Raw genomic sequence first — 9,415 nt, 5'->3', positions numbered from 1 at the left:
CTGAAGTGGAGACAGGAAACTGGAAGCCTCTCAGCTGGGAGTTCTAGCTGACTGTCTCACTGGGAATCCCCCAGTGGATGACTGCTGGATGTCATAATCCCGCTTTAGTGGTATCCTCTGTAGTGGTTTGAATGGTATGCCTCCCCCATAGTCTCATGCCCTTGAATGTGTGGCTCCCAATTGGTGACACTATTTGGGGAGGCTTCAGAGGTGTGGCCATGCTGAGGTAAGTAACAAACCACAGGGAGGCAGGCCTTGAGAGTTCAAAGGTTCACACAACTGCAGTTCAAGATGTATGCTCTCATGGGGAGCTCAGTCTGCTCTGTGAAAACTAAGGAAGAAAAGAACATCCAAGAGAAAACTTTGCTTGGATCTAATGCTGTTAACACAAAAGTGGAGTCAGCAGTGAAGTGGGCAGTGAAGGAGGGTGTTTCCTGGCCAGCTCACAACGTTAACAGCCTTAGATAGCCAAGAAAGTGGTGCTGGCACTAATCAGAGTAGAGCTTCATGCAGACAAAGGATCGCATTTACACCAGTTACGACATTGCCCCTTCCATGGCAGTCACAATGCTGTTGAGCCACCAAGGAGAGCTTATGTCCTCTGACCTGATGTAAATGGTTATAGAAAAGTCCCAGCTCTTGGAACGTTTGTAAATAGAGCAGCACCCTAGGGACTTGTGCTCCAGCAGGGAGCAGTACTGTCTGTAAAGCCTCTTCTGGGGCCTCCAAGGAGGCTGGTGATGACACAAAGGTAGGCCAGGCAGCTGCTTGACTGATAGTCCTTTCTTTAATAAAGACAACAAGGACGGGTGTGACACTGTCAGAAAGCCAAACCACACCATTCTCTGACATGCTTGCTTACAGGAAAACACAAAGTCAGAAGGAGCACATACATAGAACTCACTATCAACATTAATATTGATTTTTGGCAATACTTAACAATGTTCAACACCTTACCAGTACCCAGGAAAGAGGTGGAGCTCCCTAACTTACCTCAAAGACAGAAACTGTTTTTAATCTTTACTTAGCTCACTTTTTAGATACTGAGGACAGCTACAAACTGAAATATAAATAGGAGAAAAATAACCCACAAGACATGTACATGTCTGTAATGCAACATATGTTCTATGGCAGACTCTCTATCCTGGCTTGTTTGCTGTTGGTGTGATAAACACTATGGTCAAGTGCAGCATGGAAGGTCAGGGCTCATTCGGACTCAGATGTCCCAACTACAATCCATCACTGAAGGAAAGCAGAGGAGGAACTCAAACAGGAACATATGTAGAAGCCACAGGGGAACACTGCATGCTGGATTGCTCCATGGCTGGCTGGGCCTGCTTAACGAGCTGCCCAGCGTGGCACTGCCCACAGTGGGCTGGGCCCTCCCACAAATTAGAAAATGTCCCCACAGACTGTCTCCAGGCCAATCTGACAGTGGGCATTTTCTCAGCTGAGGTTTCCTTTCTCCAAGATGACTCTAGCTTGAATAAAGTTAACAAAATATTAACCAGCATGCCAGCGATTCTCAATTGCATATCCCCCAGCAATAGCCATAGCAGCCACTTTCTACCACAGTCATAGCTCTCCTTCTCTGGCAATGGGCGTTCTCTGATACCTTTGAAATCTACAGGGCCTTAAGCATGTGCAACACAGAAACAGGGAGAAATCATCCTCTCCTGAGATCTTATCCAGTAAAAGGTGCCTGTAAGTGATTAATGACACAGAGTCCCCACCAGCCCATGGGATGATTTTGTTCTACTTGGTTTCTACACATCAGTATGATGGCACAGCTAACCCCATCACCTTTGGTCTACTCATCCTTCATTAATACTTTCTGCTCCCTTTTGTTTGCTGTAGTGTTTCCTGTGATCCCTTCCCAAACACAGCCTGTTTCCAAATTCTCTTGTCAGATCTTACTTATGGAAAAACAAGACAAAAACATCAATATGGCTTAAAACCATAATAATATTGCCTTGTGTGTATAAGTTCAAAATAAAATACATAACAATACAAAGTTAAGTGGATTGACAAAATGTTTTTACGACCTTCCAATTATCCAATAAAGATGTCCCCTGGAGGGGGAGTCCTGGTGGCACTCAGAGGAAGGACAGCAAGTAGCCAAGAAGAGACTTGATACTCTATGAGAATATATAGGGGGACGTAATCCCCCTCAAGAACAGTCATAGGGGAGGGGAATAATGGGAAAATGGGGGGGGGGAGGAATGGGCGGATACAAGGGATGGGATAAACATTGAGATGTAACAAGAATAAATTAATAAAAAAAAAAGAATACAATCACCAACTTTAGACTTCGATGAGACAAAATTTTATATTGTAATCTCTAAAAATGGTAGCTAAAATTTAATTACTACATCCCTTCATTTGTTTTTGGATGCCAAAATAAATTGATATCATAGAAGAGAATTAAATAGTTCTCAGAAGAGCAAAAGAAAAAAGACACAGGGGCATAGAGCTGTCAAACATTGTGTCATAAAACACAGTTGGAAAGGAGAGATGAGTTCTGGTTCCTTACAGTACACAAGGATAACTACAGTCAACAGCATTCATGACATATATATCAAAGAAGCTTATGAAGACTCATAACACACAGAAATGACAAATTAGAAAATTAATCATTACACATTATATAATGTATCAAGTTATCATGCTATACCTCATAAATATATATTAATACTATGTCAACAATTTTTTCAAAAAGGATGTGTATTTCCTAAGCCAAAATATGAACTATAATCTAATAAGGACAAGAATATAAGAGAGATGCAAAATAAGTAAGAAGACTTAAAAGTTTTCTTAAAACTTAAAACATAAACATAAATATTTAAGCAATAACTTTAAAAGCAACTGACCTTTAAGAAAACAATTAAATGACAGAAACAGACTAGGCAAGAAGATATATCGATTTGCTTGATACAAAACATGCTGTCTTTGCCTGGTTTCCCTCACAAGGCAGAGCTGAATCAGAAACATGTGCACAGTTCCAGTGAGCAGGAATGAAAGGCAAGGGATGTGATGCAGAAGGAAGGAAAAAAAAAAGAATAATTAAAGGCAGACTAGGAAGACATTGTCATTGTCCTAAGGAAAAGTGATCTTGGGAAGAGGTAAAATTTGACAAACTGGCTTATTTTAACACTATATCTGAAATATGTGTTTATTAAAACACAGCTTTCGAGAATAAAATAGCACAAAAGATTTGTTTTTATTTTCTGTATATGAGTGTTCTGCCTGCATGTATGTACATGTACCCTGTGCATGCCTGGTGGTCAATGAATGAGTCCAAAAGAGGATATCAGATTCCCTTGAACTGGAGTAAGAGATGGTTGGGAGCAGCCATGTGGGTGCCATGAACCTGGGCCCTCTAGAGAGCAGTCAGTGCTCTTATGGGACATCTCTTCAGCTCTACAATATCCTTTCTAGCATGCTGTAACTCTGTAGTAGAATCTTGGTGGCACTTTGTAGTGGGAGGCAGGGTATGAATTTAAGCAATCTTGGACCACTTTTCAGATTGCACCCATTGCCTTCCTGCCATAGTGGAATCCCACTGGTGTAAGAGACTGTTGTTTTGATTTCTTTTGCTTTGCAAACTGCCTAGGATGACTTTCTGCCAGCCATGCCTCAACTGTTCAGCCCAGGAGCACTTTTAGATGAGCACCCACTTAATCCACAAGTCCATACCTTTAGATGAGCACCCACTTACTCCAGAAGTCCACACCTTTAGATGAGCACCCACTTAATCCCCAAGCCCAGAGACTTTTCATCCGTGGACCTAAGCTTCTTACCAGATGAACTTACCCTGGAATATAAAGATCAAGCTGTCAAGCATGAACCGAGTAAAGTGATAAAGCTCAAGGTCTGCAAAGTCAGTTGCAGGAGCCTGGTGAACAGGGCTGTGGGCTAAGCTTGAACAACGGCAGTTCACCAGATAACCAACCACATTTGTGCCCTGATCACACACTCCAACCAGCTCTTTACAGAAACACCAGACTCCAGTGCCATACCCGTGCCATCCATAGTGTTCATGGCACCAGTGAGGCATGTTCCAGAATGTTCTGGAAGTATGCCTTCATTACAGAATGTAGTTTCTACTGCAAATCTGGCCTGTAGATCGACCTGAGAAAAAATAGCTCTGAGTAGTATTCCATAGTGTATATGTACCACAGTTTCTTTATCCACTCTTCTACTGAGGGACACTCAGGCTGTTTCCATGTTCTGGCTATTATGAATAAGGCTGCTATGAACATGGTTGAGCAAATTTTCTTGTTGTGTGCTGGAGCATCTTCTGGGTATATTCCAAGGAGTGTGGGACTCTAAATGAGAGACGCATGGGAGAACAGCAAAATAAAAGGATCCAGAGGGTCCTAGAAATCTACAAGTAGAACAATATGATAGGCAGATTTGGGCCCAGGGGTCCCGCTCAAACTAAGGCACCAGCCAAGGACAATACAGGAGGTAAACTTTAAACCCCTTCCCAGATCTAGCCAATGGTCAGAATATTCTCCACAGTTGAGTGGAGAGTGTGATACGACTTTCTCACGTACTCTGGTGCCTCACATTTGACCATGTCCCCTGGAGGGGGAGACCTGGTGGCACTCAGAGGAAGGACAGCAAGTAGCCAAGAAGAGACTTGATACCCTATGAGAATATATAGGGGGACGTAATCCCCCTCAGGAACAGTCATAGGGGAGGGGAATAATGGGAAAATGGGAGGGGGGGGAATGGGAGGATACAAGGGATGGGATAAACATTGAGATGTAACAAGAATAAATTAATAAAAAAAATAGCTCTGAATAACAAAAACACAGACTAGAACCCAGAGAGGCTTGCAGCAGTCATGAGAATCTGAAAGCCAAGCACAGCAGCCCTCATATTTAACCCTGGAAACCTGATCTGTACAGGAGCCAAAAGTGAAGACAAGTTTCAGCTAGCAACGAAAAAGGATGCTCGTGTGGTGCAGAAGCTTGGGTTCTCAGTCAGATTCCTCAGTTTAAAAATGCAGAACATGATTTCAGCCCTGTGAAATCATGTTCTGCATTTCTAGCCCAAGGGGCAGGTCCCATGAAAGTCTGCACCTACCAGGAAAGTGGGATAGAGGTGAGAACATCCTATTGAGACTCTAGGTGAGAAAAATATAGGGGATAGGGAAGTAGGTAGATCCAGAGGGTACTAGAAACCTACAAGAGGAACATTATGATGGGTAGATCTGAGCCCAGGGGTTCTGCTTGATCAAAGGCACCAACCAAGAACAAAACGTGCAGTCATCATCAAACCCCTACTCAGATCTAACCAAGGGACAGAATATTCTCCACAGTTAAGTGGAGACTGAGGACTGACTTTCACAGGATCTCTGGTGCCCCATATTTGGCCATGTCCCTTTGTGGGGGAGGCCCAATGGCACTCAGAGGAAGGATAGCGGACTACCAAGAAGAGACTTGATACCCTAGCACCATATTCAGGGGGAGGAGGTCCCCCTCGGTCACAGTCATAGGGAAGGGGATTGGGGTGAAAGTGGGAGGGAGGGAGGAATGGGAGGATGTAGGGGATGGGATAGAAAATGAGATGTAATATGAATTACTTTATTTTTCAATAAAAATGTGTTAAAAATGCAGAACATGGTTAGAAGCTGTGATGTGAAATTTCCCATCAAGCTGGAGATTTGGGAGCTAACCCATTGGCAGTTCAGTAATTATGAACCTGAAACTCTTCCCTGGCCTCATAAAAGATGGTAAAACCTCAGATTGTGTTGCTCTTTTTTGCATCTGGAAAAATTGTGTTGACAGGTGCCACAGAGTGTTCTGAGGTCCACGAAACATTTGAGAACATGTATCCTATTCTAGAAAGTATTAAGAAAGTCTGAGTGTATCATTGGGCTCCTAGGAGTGGTTTGGATGTGTGCTGAAGCACAACAGAGAAAGAGCTGCTTTCATCTGCTCATGGCTGTAGAAGTCTTCTGTGTTTTCTATCAGCCACTGGCTTCCATTGCCATGCTAATAGGTTATCTCTTTTGTTTGATTTTTTACCTTGTTTAGAAACAAGGTCTGCTATGTAGCTCAAAGTGCAGCTTGATTTATTACAGGATGATTCTGTGTGGATAGCCATGATTAAAAAATGAGAAGTTCTTGCTCAAAAATAAATAAATACATACAGAAAATAACAAAGCATGGGATGAGGACTATTTTAAACATATATATGACTGTAAAGAACTTTCATTATATATATATACATACATGTATGGAACTCCTTGATAGTAACAAGAAAATAGAAAAGACAGCTTGACTCAAACATAGCCTAAAGAGCTGAAGAAATGCTTTAGATGATGCCAAATGGTCAATAACCAATACATAGGACCATCAAGACTAAACCAGAATACAATGGATTACCAGTACTCAGTGTTCATGTATCTCAGATGTATGTTCCTGACAGTTCTGAGGCTTGGTACACATATACATCAATGGCATCACCTACTGCTCAAAGGAAACATATATACATATGACCCAAAAGACATACACAAGAGTCATACCAGCACTGTGTCCACAAGTTATGCAATGAACAAATTATGATGTGTTCCTGTGTTGGCTTGCAAGCCACTATGTTCAATAATGTGGAATAATCCATAAAATACTCAGAAAGAGATAAATTAGCTACTATAATCCAGAAAAACATTATTGTATCATACTCAAAAAAATCAAAGATAAGATGTCTATTAAAGTAATGATCTGAGTACTCATGGGGAAGAGACTATAGTTAATGGATAGGGAACCAATTTACGAGCCATTAGTAACTTTGTGCCCCTCATCTGAGTTGGTGATTACACGATTAGCCTGTGCTAATAAGCTGAATTATGCATTGGTGTTCTGCGTATTTTGTTAACAAAATAGATTTTAAGGAATGCAGGTGTGCAGGACAATACAGAACAAATACCTTGAAGGAATTCCAGCATTCTTTTCTTAATCCGCCTTGGGTTTTTGGTCACAGCACTTACTTTACAGTGCTAAATTGCCAGTGTGTTAGCCATTTGGATAGAGTGGAATCTACTTTGTTGCTGTAGTACAAAAGGACTTCAAGGTTGTATAAATTATACTCAAGTCCTCTGCCCCAACTCTTATTCCATGTGTTGTCACTGTACCATCAAGTACAATCTGGAGCCCAATAAACACACCCATTCTCTCTATCTTCTCTGCTTAATGTCTAACAGTATCTTCCTAGAAGACAATAGCTCATGAACTGTGGCTATTGCGTTTTTTTATTGCTACAAGACATATTTTGAAGCTTTGTTTCAATATTTCTAATGGCCTCATAGTGGTGATGATCACTTGCATGCCCATGACACTGTCCATATACTGCTTTCTTAAAAGTCGTGATACCCAACAGCTCTGAGTCCAATTATTCTTTTAGGAGTTTTTTGTATTTTTTCATACTCAATCTCTCTGTAGAGACAATACTTTTATTTTATTCATGTTGAGTCTCCAAGGAACAAATCAAATTATGCTTTTCTTGTGCATAAACTTTAATAGTTTTCCTATGGCATAAAGAACAAATGTCATAAGCATGTGTTTAAGGACCTTCAAAATTCAGCTTCACTCTTTCTCTCAGCTTCATTTTCAAAGACAATTAGACTCTCAGAACTTATTCTCTTCCAATTAAAAGCTCCTACAGATTTGACTTGCCTTTTATAAGCTTACATTCAAGCTATCCAGTTTATCTTCAATACATGCACAAAACAAGCATCTAAAATGGAGGTTAAGTCAAATCTCATTTTTAAAATCCAGCTATAAAAAGTTAAATATGATATTGGCTAAGTTAAAAGAACAGAATTTTCTGAGGAAAAAAAGCTTTTAATTCAAGAAATTTTTTTAAAAAACTCATTAGAATTTATACTAGTATAATTCACAAATATAACAAAAAGTTGTTATTAATTCTGTAAAAGACAATAAAGAAGCAAGGCAAAGGTATCTACCATACTACCAATGTTTAAATCATGTCAACTATATTACCAATGGAATAAAATCAGAAAAAGAATGAAGTTTATAACTACTTGCAAAGGACAACAGATTTCTCCAGTGGAGTAACTAGGTATTCAAACCACACTTAAGGATAGGCCCCATACTCCCATACTCATCAGTAGATGGCCAACATAAAATAAACCAAATGGTGTTTTTAAAGATTTTTTTTTAGATATGCATTACTTTGTTTTTGTTTGCTTGTTTACCTTACTGGCCATTTGCTTGTATATTATGGTTTCCAATTTTTGTTCTTTTAAGGATTTTGTTTGTGTGTATTTGTGCAAGTGTGTGTATGTGCATGCGTGTACGTGTGTGTGTGTGTGTGTTGCTCATGCTTTTTCTTTGTTTTGTTTTTATTCTGCTTTGCTTGTTAATCTGCTTTTTTGTTTTCTAAGGAGAAACAGAAAGCATGGAGTTGGATGGATACGGAGATGAGGAAGATCTGGAGGAGATGATGGGGGATAAATCATAGTCAGAATATAGTATATGGAAAAAATATTTTCTATAAGAAAAGAATAAAGTCAAATATTAAAGCCAAAAGATGTTCTTTCTTTGTTTATCTTTGCCTGTCAAAGATTAGAATCAATTGAAAAGTCAGAATTAAATAGCAAAGTGGTCATGTGACTAGACTGAAAATTAATATATAAATATATTAATACTTTTCTATGCCAACTTTAAAATATAATGAAAAATATTCATACCAGCAGATAAACCTTAAAATTATCTAAGGAAACCGTTTTTAAACTATGTAATAATTGAGTGGGGGAAAATATTTTACAAACATCTGTAAATTTTTCGGAGAGATTCTGAGTATGTGACACAGTATGCTCTAGAAGACACTATAATTTTAAAAATGCAACCAAAATCAGAAGCAACAGCAATCAATGGTACTAAATCAAACTAAAAAGAGTCTGCACAGCAAAGGCAATTGTCAGGGAAGTAGATAGACAACCTATAGAATGGGAGAAAAGTTTTTACAAATGATTTCTCTGTCCAAAGATTAATCTACAAGGAACTCAAGAAACTCCATGATGAAAAGTGAATGATCCAATTTAAAAGAGTAAAGAGTACCAACTAGACATTTCTTTTTAAACACATGAATGGCCAATAGCTGTTGGGGGGGAGCATCATTATCTGTCATGGAAATGCATGTTTAAAGCATGAGACACCAACTTGCCCCAGTTAGAATGGTTATCATTAGTGTTTATGGAAAGGGAAGAAAAGTCGGTGAATATTCAGAGGGAAAAAGGGAGCCTTGCAGACTCATAGTAAGGAGCTCTCTTTATGCCCACGTTCACTGCAGCCTGACTCATAATAGCTAAGATATGGACTAAACCTCAGTCCTTACAGACGGAAAAATATAAATTCACAACTGAACACTGCTACATCATAAA

At 39.6% G+C, this 9,415-nt stretch overlaps 1 pseudogene; it reads left to right on the top strand.

Annotated features, from left to right (window-relative positions):
* Nucleotides 1–3,739: 3,739 nt before the first annotated feature.
* LOC127206184 (TATA box-binding protein-like 2) lies at nt 3,740–8,493 on the top strand (annotated as a pseudogene).
* Nucleotides 8,494–9,415: the final 922 nt, after the last annotated feature.

Source organism: Acomys russatus, chromosome 23, assembly GCF_903995435.1.
Source record: "Acomys russatus chromosome 23, mAcoRus1.1, whole genome shotgun sequence".
NCBI lineage: Eukaryota > Metazoa > Chordata > Mammalia > Rodentia > Muridae > Acomys > Acomys russatus.
The sequence above is the reverse complement of the archived record's forward strand: the minus strand, read 5'-3'. Positions and strand labels throughout refer to the sequence as shown.